The following is a 15,185-nucleotide window of genomic DNA, read 5'->3' as shown; positions in this document are numbered from 1 at the left end:
TGACTTAATCAAAAATTAAAAACTTTGCTTTCAGAAAGAGAAATAAAAGAAATCCAGATTGGAAAAGAAGTAAAGCAACCCAGCTGCAAATGGACAGAGGACTGTAGGCAAGATAATGCTTGACAGAGTTGGAAAAGTTAAAAAAGGAAAAAAAAAGGAACCAGTCCTAGAAAATAGGAGAAAAGTTTCCTGGGTCTAAGAATAGTTCATTTAAGGACAAATCTCCCCAGTTTGGAATAAAATAGTAAAATAGCATCGAATGAAAAATTTTTGGAGGGAAAATGTATCAGCTCTTGATAATGAAATGCAAAATTGTAGAATCTGAAATATTTTCTCCCCTCCCTTACCCTTGTCCCCTGGCATTTAGTAGGAGAGTAAGTTGGGAAGTGTGTTCCAGCTGGATGACTCGGTGGGTGGGGGGGTCATCTGGCTTTCTTTGAGTTGTGGTCTGGCACGGGGAACTCAGCACTCATACTTCTCCATCTGCATTCACAGAAAGTGTGACTTCCTGAGAAATGAGAACTGGCTGATTTCTGTGAGCAGATTTTGAACATTTGTGTATAGAGTTTTGGCAACTTTTTTAAACCACAACTATGTCAATGAAAAACAAAGTTTGCATTATAATGGAAAATTTCATTATAAAAATGAAAAAGCTTCTTAAACAAGAAAAGAGGGAGTCAGTGTTCAGCATCTCGGTGTCTGCATTGGTTGGGTGAAGAGGTTAGTAGCATTACTCTTTAGCCCCAGATGGTTATTAGCATTGTAAGTGAACCTTATCCTTAACCCTCAGATGGTTGCAGTTGCAGAGACTCAGACCATGACTCCAGAGCATTTGCTCTGAATTCTGTGTCCATTCCCTGGATCAAACAGCTGTGGTCTAATTATACTCATTTCTTTAACAAATTCATTTCTGGAGCTCATTGACCTTGCAATGCCAGAAAGATATAAAAGTTAAAAGCGACTTGCATGTGATCCTGAAGTTTTTGATCTTCTAGGTTCTAGAAGGAGTGAAGATCAACTTATAATATAGTACAAGCTAATAGACCTGTTATCTTTATTTTTTAAGTGTTTAAATCAACATATTGAAAATTTAAAACAAGTCACCCATAACAAGAATAGTCACGGTCACGGTCACAGTCCTCCCGTTGTTCATCGATTTGCTCGAGCGGGCCCAGTAACATCTCCATTGTGAAACTTGTTACTGTGTTTGGCATATCGAATACGTCACGGGGAGCTTGCCAGGCTCTGCCATGCGGGCGAGATACTCTCGGTAGCTTGCCAGGCTCTCCGAGAGGGGCAGAGGAATTGAACTCAGGTCGGCCATATTGGCTGTGTGCCAGGCAAATGCCCTACCGCTGTGCTATCGCTCCAGCCCCATAACAAGAACATTAATATACAAATGGTTAGATTCTTAGATTTAAATTGGCATTCTTAGACTTAAGTGGGCATTCTTCCAGTGCCATCTTTCAGGCCCTTCTCACCAGGGATCTCACACAGGAGATTTGTCAGGTTTGTCTCAGTACTTTGCAAGAGTACTGACTTTGAGAAAGAGAGGGATAGACATAGAAAGATAGCATTCATCTGGGGGATATAAAATAATAAAATATGAGATTAATACCCACAACACCAGGAGAATTACTCCATAACTTAGAGGCCAGCTGGGCATTCTAGGGGAAAGGACAATTCAGATGGAGAGGGGAACGCCAAGTGGAGGGTGTTTGGAGGATCCTCCCAGGAGGGGAGATGCAGGTTGAAAGTAGACTGGACTGAACATGTTCGCCACTCAATGCCTCTTTGGCTGATCACAGCGCCCAGGAGGAGAGAGAGAACAGGGGGGAATGCCCTGCCACAGTGGCAGGGGGGGATGGGGGGATGGGAGGATGGGGGGGAGGGATATTATCCTGGTGGTGGAAAATGGGCACTGGTGGAGGGATGGGTATTTGATCGTGGTATGACCGAGATCCAAGCACAAAATTTGTAAATCTATAACTGTACCTCATGTTGTTTCACTAATAAAAAAAAAAAAAAAAAAAAAAAAGAGTACTGACTTTGAATTCTTGTTTTTGACTTTAACCACTGAACCACATTCTAGGTTCTCCGAGGTCTCTTTTACAAAGGTATTTACAGGGACATTTGCGTGAAGGCTCTGCTATTATGACTCATTCCCTTTCAAAGGTCCCACTTTCTAGTTACATCACTTTGGGGATTAGACTTTCAATTTGTAAATCTGTGTTTGGTGAGTGTCATAAGTGTTCAGATTGCAGTAAAGATGCCCACATTTCTGTTTATGCCCCGAGGAAACACATCATCAGCCCACTGGATATTCCAAGGAAAAAGGAAGGAGCCTCTCTCTGTCTGGATGGAGAAATGCGTGTCTTCTATTTTATGCCTTAAATTAGAATTCACTGTCCATGAGAAATAAGGTTGTGTTTTATGATAAGTTTCTCAAGTGCAGCTATAAAATGGATTACATAGGCCTGGAAAGCTACCCATGACGTATTTGATACGTCAAAAACAGTAACAACAAGTCTCACAATGGAAATGTTACTGGTGCCCATTCGAGTAAATCGATGAACAATGGGAGGACAGTGCTACAGTGCTCTTATTAAAAGAAGACCAGGAGATGGCTCTGTGGCTAGTACCCCTGCCTTGCAAGTGTGAAACCGTGAATTCAACCCCTAATGGTGCTCACATGTGTATGTGTCTGGCAGTTCTTCTACCTGTAGTTCCCAGCACCCTAGTGAATTCATAGAGGAACACAGCTACTGTGAGCACTGCAGCCCCTGGGAAGCATGTGTCTGAGCACCATAAAAAAGAATGCAGTACCTGGTGAATACCTCGTCTGAGTGTGCAGTTACCACAACCTGCTATGCAGCTCTTGTGAGCACTGCAACCTAATGTGCAAGTCCCCCAAGCACACATGTGTGGAACCTCCAGTTGCCACATGTAGTATTATCAACAGAGGAAGGGGAAGGGTGAAATAAATAAGAAATAGAAAGAATTATTATTATAATGCAATGGGTGGGAGAATATATTGGGAGGTGATGGGTATGTTTATTATATTGATGGTGGTGACAGCTATATAGGTAGGCCCATTGAGTTGTGCATATTAAATTTATATACATACATACATACATACATACAGCTTATTGCATGTTGGTTTTAACTCAATAAGTTATTTTTCAATCCCTTGAGGCCCAGAGAGATAATATAGGACTTAATGCATTTGCCTTGCACTTGAGTGACACCAGTTTGATCCTGGGCACCACAGATGATCCCCTGAACGTTGCCAGGAGTGATCCATGAACACTGAGTCAGGTATGAGGCCTGAACACAGCCAAATGTCACCCTCCCCCCCCAAAAAAAGACATAAAGTTAGAAGTTGATCTAATCAATCAATTGATTTAGATATTAAAAGTCACTTTATTGGGGCTGGAGCGATAGCACAGCAGGTAGGATGTTTGCCTTGCACGATTCCCAGCATCCCATATGGTCCCCCAAGCACTACCAGGAGTAATTCCTGAGTTCATGAGCCAGGAGTAACCCCTGTGCATGGCCAGGTGTGACTCAAAAAGTATTTTAAAAAGTCACTTTATTGCAAAGTGACTTTATAACTAAAAATTGTACATCCATGACCCTGAGGATCTTCCTCGGAGACATCAGGTGGGGTCAGAATTCCCATTCACTCACGGCCTCATGCCTTGCAAGGTAGACACTGCCACTAAGCCACATTCCCAGGCCCTGAAGTATCACATTTCACATTCAGACTAGGAACTTCTTGCCCCAATGGTCATTGACTCTGTTTGTTGCTCAATCAAGATTCCGAAGCCTGGGCTTCATCTGGGTAAGAAGTATCAGCTATTCACTGAAAAAAGACAAGATGGCCATGCTGCATTCAGAAAGATGAGAACAAAGATCTCAGGACCCACAGAAGAGCTGGACTCAGGAGTGGGGGGTGTGGAGGAGGGAAGACTCTTCAGGAAGCTAGGACTCCTGCAAGTGAAAGAAGAATGCTACTGAAGGCAGGAGCTAAAATCGCGGGATTGTTTGGTCTGAAGTATGTGCCCTACCTAAAAGACTGCTGGACTCATTGGAATGGAGAGGGAACTAGAAGAGAGGAAACTATGTGGGAACTGCTGAGGAATGGATTCTGCGGGGGTGGGGGAGGGGTGTAGAAGGGAGGAGCATTTTCAAATGTCTTTGCGAGTCTTGTATCTGCTCTACCCTCCCGCTTTCACGTTTCGTTGCAAAGGTGAGAGGAACAACTGTTACCGCCTCAATAGTGTGATTCATGAAAAGTCACCCAAAGAAAGCACCGGAAGGAGGGACGAACTTAGGCAAGTAAGAAGTTTCAGAATGCTGCCCTTAGCATCAGCCATGCAGAACCGGATGTGTACTCAGTGTCTTTACCGAGTGGATATAGGAAGGAGGTGAAGCATTTTTAAAGATGCCTTTTTATAGATCTGGACTCGTAAGGGCGGATTTAGAGCACAATGGCCGCTCAAATATCTTTAGGCCCACTTCCCATAGCTCTGCTATTTTTAGATGTTTTGTGCTTTCTCTTCCTGAGGTCCTCAGAGGGTCCTCCAAGTTACTCTGGGCCTCTTCGGAGCTCTTGGCCCCTCCTCTCTCCTTCCCCTCTGATTCCTCATAATTTATATATCCTGCTTCTCCTTGAGTTTTCCCAACCTAGACAGAGAGTTATTTACAGCTGCCAAATGGGCACAATGGTTTCATAAACAGGAGACTTCTCTGCGTTAATGATTATCATCTTATTTGGGTTTCCACTACACATCAAAGAGCACTGTGGAATTTGATTTAGTGGACGACTGAACATTTTGGAGCCCCTATTTTGGGGTTTCACATAGAGAGGAATGCAAGCTATCTCTCCCCACGTGAACTGGCTCATGTTCCATGAACTTACCTCTGCAGTTCATATTTATTTTCTCTCTCACCCATCTCCAGCAGCTACACAAACAGGTCCTAGATTGTTCAAATCTCAGGATAACAATTGGGAACACTTTGGTGGAACCTCACTGTGATATTCTTCCTTGAACCCCTCCCCATGTCTTTTAGACCTTGCGCACAAATACTCCAAGTGTTGATTACCCGAGATCTGTCAGGGCTGCCATTATTATTAAATGTTGGACACACCTTTCATGTCAACCTCCTATAAGAGCTGTTTTGGCAATTAATTGATGTAAAAGAATTGTATCAACAAGAGTTCAAAATAGGCAAAGCCAAAAAATAAGAGATTTACTGAGTGGCCAGCTTGTCTATTGCCTTTTGTGTTTTTAAATCACAGTGAAAAATTTAGAATTTTTCTGATAGAAAGAGACAAGTCCCTTCTGGTCATAAGTGTCAACCACCAGGTGTTGTATTTGTGGTCAAGAAAGGTAAAATAAGGGTAATCACATAAATCCCCCCCTTGCTCATACAGTTTTTAAAAGCATTAACAGGAGCCAGAGAGATGGTACAGCAAGTAAGGCAGTTGCCTTGCAAACAACAGGCCCGGGTTTTATCTCCAGCATCCTATATAGTGCCCTGAGCCCTGCCAGGAGTGACCCGTGAATGTAGAGTCAGGAGTGAGTTCTGAGCACCTGCATGTGGCCCAAAAACCAAAAAGAAAAACAGTATTCAAAGTATTGGTAGCTTGAAGAAAATTTCCTTTGTGGTTTAAGTTTCTCTTTTATGATGTACATAGAGAAATACTCTGCCTTTAGAATTTGTTATCTGGATAATAATCTTTTAGAAATTTTTATAGAGGAACTAAGTCAACTTATTCTCTTGTGGAATTGAGCCCTCAATTGGACATAATATGATCATCCTAAGAATTGGTTCATTTCAAACACAAATGACAAACCTGATCTTTGCTGAATCTCATGGGAATAACAGCCTAGATGAGCCTCTCAGTGTCCACCCACCCAATTCCCCAATATGGAGGGAGAAAGAAATTGCATAAAACCAATATGAATAAAAGAGAGTGGACTGGAAAATACTTGGCAAAACCAGGAATTGGAGGAGATACCTCATCTCTTCTCCAACATCATGCCCTGCAGTTCATAAATTTCAGTGAACCTGCAAATCATTTGGGGAACTTGTTAAAAAAAAAGAGAGAGATAACCAACTGGACCACATGCTTTGCCTGTGGGGAAGTTCAGACTCCAGCACTGCATCATTCCCTAAGTACTGCTGAGTCGAGATCTGAGCATCATTAGTGTGTAACCTCCCCACTACCACCAAATTAAAAAAAAAAATTAGATTCCAGCGCTTAAGATTTGATAGACCCAGCATCTGCATTTGTGCTTTCCCTGTCTCTGTAATTCAGAAAGGAAGTAAAATAAATGGCTTTGGGTTGATAAATGCGGAGCTTTCTGTTCTTTTCTACCAGGAATTTCCTTGTAGCACTCAAGCAAGCACCCTTTCCTTATGATACTTTGCAAATATACTATGTTTATTTCTGTCATTCCGTGGAGATAAGAGAAGATTGGTGAGAAGTGAATTGTTTTGTTTTAAGTACTTTGGTTTTGTAGGAAAACAAAAATTTTGTGTTGTGAGTTCTTAGAGAGCCTCTCCTAACCTTGAAAGTAGCACTTGGGACTTCCGGGGAAGGATTCAGTTCATGTAGTTAGTTGAGTTTTAGAGAGGATTTTGCCCAACAACTGTCGTGTTTAAACAGCAAGAACACGCATTATATCAAAGATGTGTACTAAGCTAAAGCAGTCACTTACCAAATGAACTTTCTACTCTGTGCCTACCTTAACTTTTCATTTGCATACTTTACACACCAAAAAAGTGAATCAATTTAGTATACATGTAACCGAAGCATCTTTTTTAAAAATACCATTGGTTAAAATTTAATTTTAAATATAATCTCTTTTGAGAATTTAAGACCAAAAGAACCAAAAGAGTTTTTCTACAGCTTCCTAAAAATAAATTGCCTTTGAATTAAAGCCATATATGGAATATTTATTCCTAAACAAAACTTTTTTCTTTCTTACTTTTAAATTACTAAAACTATTTTGCGTTCTTAACTACAGCATTCATTACTCTGAATAGATTTTAAATTTTTCTTGCACACATTTGAACCAAATTTTATAGAACATTTACATAGTATTATGGGCAGGGATTGCTACTTCTGATGTTTATCTTTCACATGTAAATAGAAAGCATTATTTTGAAACTAAAAAAAGGAAAAACTGAAATCAAACTTAGTGTTTTTTCCCATTTCCTTATATTTAATTGTTCTCAGAAAATATTTAAGTTAGTTTTTATCTGAATCTATGTATTTGGCTCTATGAAATGTTTATTCCTGACCCTCAGACCTTAATCTGTTTTATGTGTCTTCTATATGTGGGAACTGTGGTACATTTTTATTTTTGTTGACAACAAATGACCTCTTTCTATGCTGCATTGAGAATATTTGGATTTTGGATACACCCTGCTTTCTATCTGGTATTGGGTTTCCCCCAAGAATTGGAGTCAAAGCTGACTGGATTTTACAGTTCCCTGGCATGAATGATTTGATAGAACTGACAGTTTATGAAAGGGCAAAACATCAGCGACAGTTTTCTTCTCAGGAACAGTATTTTTTTCAAGGCAGAAAAAAAAAGGCTTTATTTATAAATCGGTAGAGAATTTGTATGCTTGAGTTTTAATGTCTGGGAGTAAGAAGAAAAAGATTAGAACTATATTTTCTCTTTTAATGGAAGTTAAAAGACTTTATAATTTTTGAAATGTTCTTAAGCATTAGTTTGGAAGTTAGTGAGATCTTTTGCATATGTGTGACACTAGTTCAAGAAGAGAACAAGCATAGAGAATTTATTTAAGAGAACAGTTGGATTTTACATCCTTGTCTCCAGATACACATATGATTTCATTCCCTGGGGAATGTCAGGAGACTTAGAGGAGGTCACAGGTTTGTTTGGAAAAAAATCCTTGATGTTCCACTCATTTCCAAGTCTAACATTCCCACTCTCCCTTCCTCTTTCATGCCATCATTTCCATTGTCTGGTGGATTTCTGACTTCAGTATTTCCACTTGCTAGGAGCAGAAATCAATATGAATTGGACTGTGGGTGGAGTGGTAGAACCATTCATTGGCTATATAATATAATGATGAGAGATGGATAAGGATCATGTACGGCTGCTTCCAAGGTAGGGATCCCGGCCCCTCCCTTCATCTCTGGGCCCTTCTGGTAGCTTCCTTCTTAATAACTGAATGAGCTAATAGAGTTGATTGCTTTAAAGAGACACAATTTTAAATAAATAAATAAATAAATAAATAGACACAATTTTCCTGTGACCTTGGCCATAATTTGAAGTGTTATCTATCCTGGAAGACCCAGAGGCAAGACTAGCCTATAATTGGCAGTCCTGATAATTGTGGGGTCCAGCTCACACCTAAAAAGGAAGAACATATTTCCAGAGTGCCCACAAGTGAGTAAGATGAAGCTGAAAGAGAGGTAGAGGAAACTGGAGCAGCAGAGATCATTCCACTGATTCCAAAAGTCAATGCCAGAGTCAGGGACCAGAAGTGTCTCAACAATGGCTGGGGCCTAGCTATTGAGATGCCTTAGTCCTTATTGTCTGTTTTATTGTTTGGACAGAAATATTTACCAGGGCTTGACATCATGGATTTTATAATTTCAAACTGCTCCGACTGATTGCCACTCATTTCAGCTCATGGACTAAAATCCTTAGCCTCAGGACTATGATCCTCCTAGTTAAGGCTAAGAGAACTGGAGCTTCGAGAGAAAAAGAAGATGGTCTAAAATGGCATGCCCCAGATGGGATCAGAGGAGGGATTTTCCAGGAGAATTGAGAATCTAGCATGTTCCAAGATGTAAGAAGGCTGTCTCTGTAACATGGTACCATAGATCCAGTTACATCATGTTATTGGGCTGGAGCGATAGCACAGTGGTATGGCGTTTGCCTTGCAAGCAGCCAACATGGCCGACCTGAGTTCGATTCCTCTGCCCCTCTCGGAGAGCCCGGCAAGCTACCGAGAGTATCTCGCCCGCATGGCAGAGCCTGGCAAGCTCCCCGTGACGGATTCGATATGCCAAACACAGTAACAACAACGTCTCCAATGGAGACGTTACTGGGCCCGCTGGAGCAAATCGATGATCAACGGGAGGGCCTTACATTGAAGTCATATGAGTGCAAAGGTTTCAGGAGAACCATAAAATTCTCTGGAGCGAGAATATCCTCTTACCTCAGGAAAGAGTATGTCTGTCTTCCTCTCTAAAGTCCTGCCTCAGTTTTCCTGGGCACAACACCAAGGACCTGTGCTATTTGCCTATTATGGTACTATTTGCCTATTATGGCTTCCCAGTGAACCCTAGTCTTTTAAAGCTCCAGAGAACCAGGAAGGACTTGACACAATTTTCCCTTTTTATCCCATTTCATAGGTTAAGCACCCGGATGTCTAGTGGGTGGTCTCACAGAGATGTTAGTGGCAGCACTAAAACTTCAGTTGAATACAACCCTAAATCTGTGTTCTCTCCCTATCAGCCCCAACCATTCAAGTTTCATGTATAAATATCAAAATAGAAATCCTTGGCTATTGACCAAATTTTAGAATCATACATCCATCAAGGGCTGGAGAGATAGCACAGTGGGTAAGGCGTTAGCCTTGCAAGCAGCCAACATGGCCGACCCGAGTTCGATTCCTCCGCCCCTCTCGGAGAGCCCAGCAAGCTACCGAGAGTATCTCGCCCGCACGGCAGAGCCTGGCAAGCTACCCGTGATGTGCTCGATATGCCAAACACAGTAACAACAAAGTCTCATGATGGAGACGTTACTGGGCCCGCTCGAGCAAATCGATGAACAACGGGAGGACAGTGACAGTGACATCCATCAAGCCTACATTTTAAGTTAGAATAGTTTCTCTTCCTTTTTTTCTTCTTCCATCCTTCCCTCCAATCTCCAGTCTCAAAAATGCTCTCTCTGTTTCTCAGCCAGTCTTTCTCTCCTTCTCTTCCTTTCTCCCAGCATTTAGCCCATCAAGCAATGAGTGCACGATTTTCTTCCAATCTGGCTTTATGTATTGTTTTAAAACTCTGGGTTTGACTGGTCTACGTTGGCTGTAAATGTCCAGATTGCAAATGGTATTGAGGATGCTTATAAAAAGAAAATGTGTTATTGTAGCAGATATCCACAGATAGGGATGCTGCCTGTTTCCTATGTCTTTTTCCCTTTCCTCTCATTTTCTAAAGCTAAAGCTGTACTTGGACTTTTAAAAACCTTTCCATGTGAATCAGTATGTAAAATATTTGTTGTATGGGTCCCCACCGAAAGTTAATGAATGACAAAATATTCTTATTTCGTGAAAGAGCATTTTCTCTCTCTTTATGCATGAAGTACATATAATGAGGGCATGGTTTTGAGTGTAATAATGCTCTTTACAAAGCGGAGATTATTTCCTTCCCTGGGACTCCCAAATCCCCCTCAATGCCCAGTAAATCTCCATTTGGACTAAATAAGGCAGAACAGATAGTGCTTTTTTTCATCTGTTGTTTAACACTTAAATAAACTTTATGATCTTGTACATTCTATTCTCTTTAAAAAAAAAAAACCAAAGTACTCTTTGTAAAGAGAGATTGCAGTCATTTATTTTCAGTGCAATGCCAAACCTTTCAGCAAGAAGGGACAACTCAAAGATTGGAATTTCTTTTTGCTTCTCATTAAAAACAAATCTGTTCCTAGAAATTTTCGGATGCTTGTAAGATACTTTAACAATAAATAATCATGTTTCCAAAGTGCAATATATATAAGGAAACAAATTCACTCATTCTGGAACTCAGAATAAAAAAAAACCTAAAAGCTAGTTTTATTTGGAAACTAAATCCTTGAACTTGTACAAGGCAAGCCTAGTCAGAACAGTGTATTCTGGATGCAAGTGGATGGCTGCTCGCTTTAGGGACTTCTGTGGCATTCTTACAAGCTTTGAGCTCATCCCAGCCCTGGGCCCTCTCCACCAGGAAGCCTGGCTCAGGGGCTGTCTAGCTCCTTCTGAGGTTGATTGACAACAGATGGTTCTGGAAGCAAATGCCCCTTCATAGAACATTAAAAATTGCAAATTCTTATTCCCTACCAATAAGAGCTAAAACAAGCAGCCACAAAAGGGTTAGGTTATGCTCTGAGGGTAAGAATACCATTTGTGGTTATGTCTGTCTTGAATCTTGTTCTGTTTTTAGAGCTCTTAATTCTGATCATTGAAGTCACAAAACATCTACTGGGGTTCCAAGGGACTTCACTTATTTCAGAAGGAGCTTGGAGCTTTGCACATTTTATCAAACTTATTTCTAGGGCATCTGGGTTTTTAAATGCATACACAATTTATAGAGATGGAGGACCAAGCCAGAAAGTTTTTTTTTAAAGTTTTTATTAATGAATCACCATGAGGTACAGTTACAGACTTACAGACTTTCATGCTTGCGTTTCAGTCATACCATGGTTGAGTACCCATCCCTCCACCAGTGCCCATTTTCCACCACCAATGGTCGTAGCATCCTTCCCACCACCCCCATGCCATCCCCTCTACCCCACCCCATCTCTGTGGCAGGGCATTGCCTTATGCTCTGTCTCTCTCTCCTTTTGGGTGTTGTGGTTTGCAGTAGAGGTATTAAGAGGCCATCGTGTTCTGTCTATAGTCTACTTTCAGCCTGCATCTCCCATACCAAGCGGGCCCTTCTAGCACCCTTTACTTGGTGGTCCCTTCTCTATCTGAGCTGCCTTTTCCCCCAGCATGCGAGGCCAGCTTCTAAGCTGTGGAGTAATCTTCCTGGTACTTATCTCTACTGGTCTTGGGTGTTAGTCTCCCATCAAACCAGAAAGGTTTTAAGCAAATTTTTATAGCCTAATCAGTACCAGGAGCTGAATGAATGTCACTGGGCTATATATTGTTCTCAGATTTGTCCCCTCTTTCTGCCTTTCCTTGAATGTTGAATGCACTGTTATATGATTCCAGCAATGGGAGCTGCTAGGGGGTAGAGGGGCACTGGTGATGGGCGTGGATAGAACTTTGGTGATGTCTTATTACATGGTGCAGAACTCCCAACTTGAAGTCTTAGTTTAACTGAAAAATAGTAAGACTCATTCCTGCTTCTCCAGCTTATTGGGAAAATTAAATGAGACATTAGAGGAGCACTTGGTGCTGAGGATGCCAGAATGAGGTGGCCAGAGCAGTCAGATTCATGGAGAGGGGAGAATGGTGAGTATCAGGAGTCGGGAAGGGTCTTCAGTAGGTACCTTTAAAATGGATGGTAACATACTACACAGCTGTGAAACACTTCATGAAAGAGTAATGACTTAATGGGTTTATACTTTATGTTTTGCAAGATGAAGTTGTTCCATGTATGACGAGTGATGACAGTTGTACAATAATGTGAGTGTACTCAATGCTTCCAAACTGTACATTTTAAATCATTAAGGTGGCCTCTTTCATGTTATGTGTATTTTACCACAATAATATAAATAGAAGCTCAGCCTGCACAACCAGGCAATGTTTTGTTAGCCGGCTGGTCTGTTGCTACCTAGTCAGTCTTGTGTTTCAGTAATCCTGGCAAAGAGCGGATGGTCACTGAAGATGTGATCAGGAGTTCTGGAATTTTCCTAAGGTGCACCTTGGGCAGATCCAGGGTAGGGTATGTAGTGAGACTGGGTCTGCTTTCAGAAAGAAACACAACAGGACTATTGATCAGATATGAGTGTACCCATCTAAAGACACAAGAAAATTTAGGGATGAAGAAATTGAGGCTTTTGCCTTGCAGTGACACAGCAAACCAGTGACAGAAGCGAACCCTACACCCCAGAATACTAACCGCTAGTTCAGGTGGTTCTTCGTGAAGTGTTAGATCCATGGAGATCTCTGGGTGCACTCTCTAACCTCATATTGGTCTAATGGGTTTCAATAATCTGATTCAATCACTTTAGAGATGGGAATATAAACCATTCTGGTGGCAGGCAGTTGTTTGAAATAGTTTTATTGTAGTATAAATGACCTCTGGTAACTGCATACATTTAAGTTGTACTGTTTTAGGACATCTGGAACATGCCACTCTTTATAGTCAAACCATCAATCTTTCCCTTGACGATCTGTTCATTCACTTTGAAGTTCAGAAAGTCCTTTTCCACCAGAGATTATTGAATTCTTATTTCATCTTCCCCAAGAGAGTACAGTTTGATAAACTTTGAGACCCACATATATATATATATATATATATATATATATATATAAGCATGATCGAGATAGTATCTTCCCTTCATCCCTCAAGCTTCCTTGTGCCCGTTAAAATATATATATATATATATATATTTAGTCTACTTTTTTATGTGTCTTTATGCATTCTCCTTCCCTTCTGTTATGCTATTGTGGGATAAGCAGGTCTTGCACACAATGTCTGCAGGGCTTGTACATGTGCCCACCAGCAGTCACACCCTCTCATTGTGGTGTTCATGCATAAGTTTAAGTTGTGCCATCCAGGGGTCACACACTTAGTTGCTCACACACATGGTGGAGGTGCAGCAGACATGACACACTTTGCTATGGATCTGGGAGTATCTGAGAGCAGAGCCACTGGGCTGTTGGGGTGGCACTCCCGCATGCAAGTCACTGCTGGGCTTGAACTCATAGCTCTAGCAGCCCTGAGCTTCTGAAACAGGTACTTCTTTTTTTCCACGGAACTATCTGTGGACACTTTGTAAGAATGAAAAGGTCAGGGCTGGAGCAGTAGCACAACGGGTAGGCCGTTTGCCTTGCACATGACCAACCAGGTTTGATTCCCAGCATCCTATATGGTCCCTTGAGCACCGCCAGGAGTAATTCCTGAGTGCAGAACCAGAAGTAACCCCTGTACATCGCCGAGTGTAACCCAAAAGGCAAAAAAAAAAAAAATGAAAAGGTCACTTTTCATTCTGATCTCTGATCTCCTGACAACCATTGATTTCTGTTCTGTCTCGATAAATTAATTAGTATTTTCTAAAACAAATGCCATTAAATATAATCTTTTGGCTCCTTTCACAACGTGCAGTTCTTCAGAAGTTCATCTCTATAGCTGTGCAGATCAACATTTCCCTCCCCTTTAGTTTCTCTAGCGTTCTATTGTTTGTATATACCACAATCTGCTTATCCATTTAGCCTGTGACAGACATTTTCAGCTTGGGCATTCACAAATGAAGTTGTGAAGTGGCTCACACTTCTGGTGTCCCCAATCCAGAGCCCAGAACCATCCATGTCCTATTCTCTGGGACCCATACTCTGAGCCACTATTCACCTTCCCAGGGCCAGAGCAGTTAGAAATAGGCCCTGTACCTAGAGCCAAGCCAACCAAACTAGCAAACCCTCCAACCTCAATCATGCTTAGCCTGCAGGGCTCACTGACTCTCTCTGTCTCTCTCTGTTTCTCTCTGCTTCTGTGTGTGTGTGTGTGTGTGTGTGTGTGTGTGTGTGTGCGCGCGTGCGCGTGCACGCCTCAGTGATCCCCGTATATGATGTGCCTTGCCTCCTGTTTCTAAGGAAATGTGTGAAAAATGTCTTCATCCCAGTGCTTTGGGTGTCTTGGACTAGAGCGTTAGCACAGTGGGTAGGGCATTTGCCTTGCACACGGCCGACCCGGGTTGGATTCCTCATCCCTCTCAGTGAGCCTGGCAAGCTACTGAGAGTATCTGGCCCACATGGCAGAGCCTGGCAAGCTCCGCATGGCATATTTGATATGCCAAACACAGTAACAACAAGTTTCACAATGGAGATGTTACTGGTGCCCACTCGAGCAAATGGATGAACAACAGGAGGGCAGTGCTACAGCGCTAATATAACATATTAGAGACATCTCAGGTACAGTTTTTTAGATGCTTCATTTTTCTTGAGTAGTTGTGCAATGACTGAGTCACATGGGAGGTAGCTATCTGCATTTTATGACACTTCTAAACTGTTTTGTATTATATTAAATTCTCCACACAGTGTTAAAATGTTTCAGTAGCTCTGCTTCCTTATAATTCTTGGTATGATGATCAGTTTTTAAAATGTTCAGCCCTATGAAGAGCTCTGTAGTTCACTGTAGTTTTTAACTTATATCCCCTTAATAAACACTCATGATGAATTTGGGTGGGGTACTAATTTGCTGTCTTTGCATCATTTTTGGAGATATATCTGTTCACATTCTTTGTTTACTTTTTTGTTGA

General features: G+C 41.5%; 1 protein-coding gene across 2 annotated transcripts in view; it reads left to right on the top strand.

Annotated features, from left to right (window-relative positions):
* The window catches only part of KIAA1217 (KIAA1217 ortholog), a 750,771-nt gene that overhangs the window by 375,675 nt on the left and 359,911 nt on the right, over positions 1–15,185 (top strand). The gene's annotated exons all lie outside the window — the stretch shown is intronic.

This window comes from Sorex fumeus, unplaced genomic scaffold (assembly GCF_029834395.1).
Source record: "Sorex fumeus unplaced genomic scaffold, SorFum_2.1 ptg000007l, whole genome shotgun sequence".
Taxonomy (NCBI): Eukaryota; Metazoa; Chordata; class Mammalia; order Eulipotyphla; family Soricidae; genus Sorex; species Sorex fumeus.
Note: the sequence above shows the minus strand (reverse complement) of the source record. Positions and strands in the feature narration are given on the sequence as shown.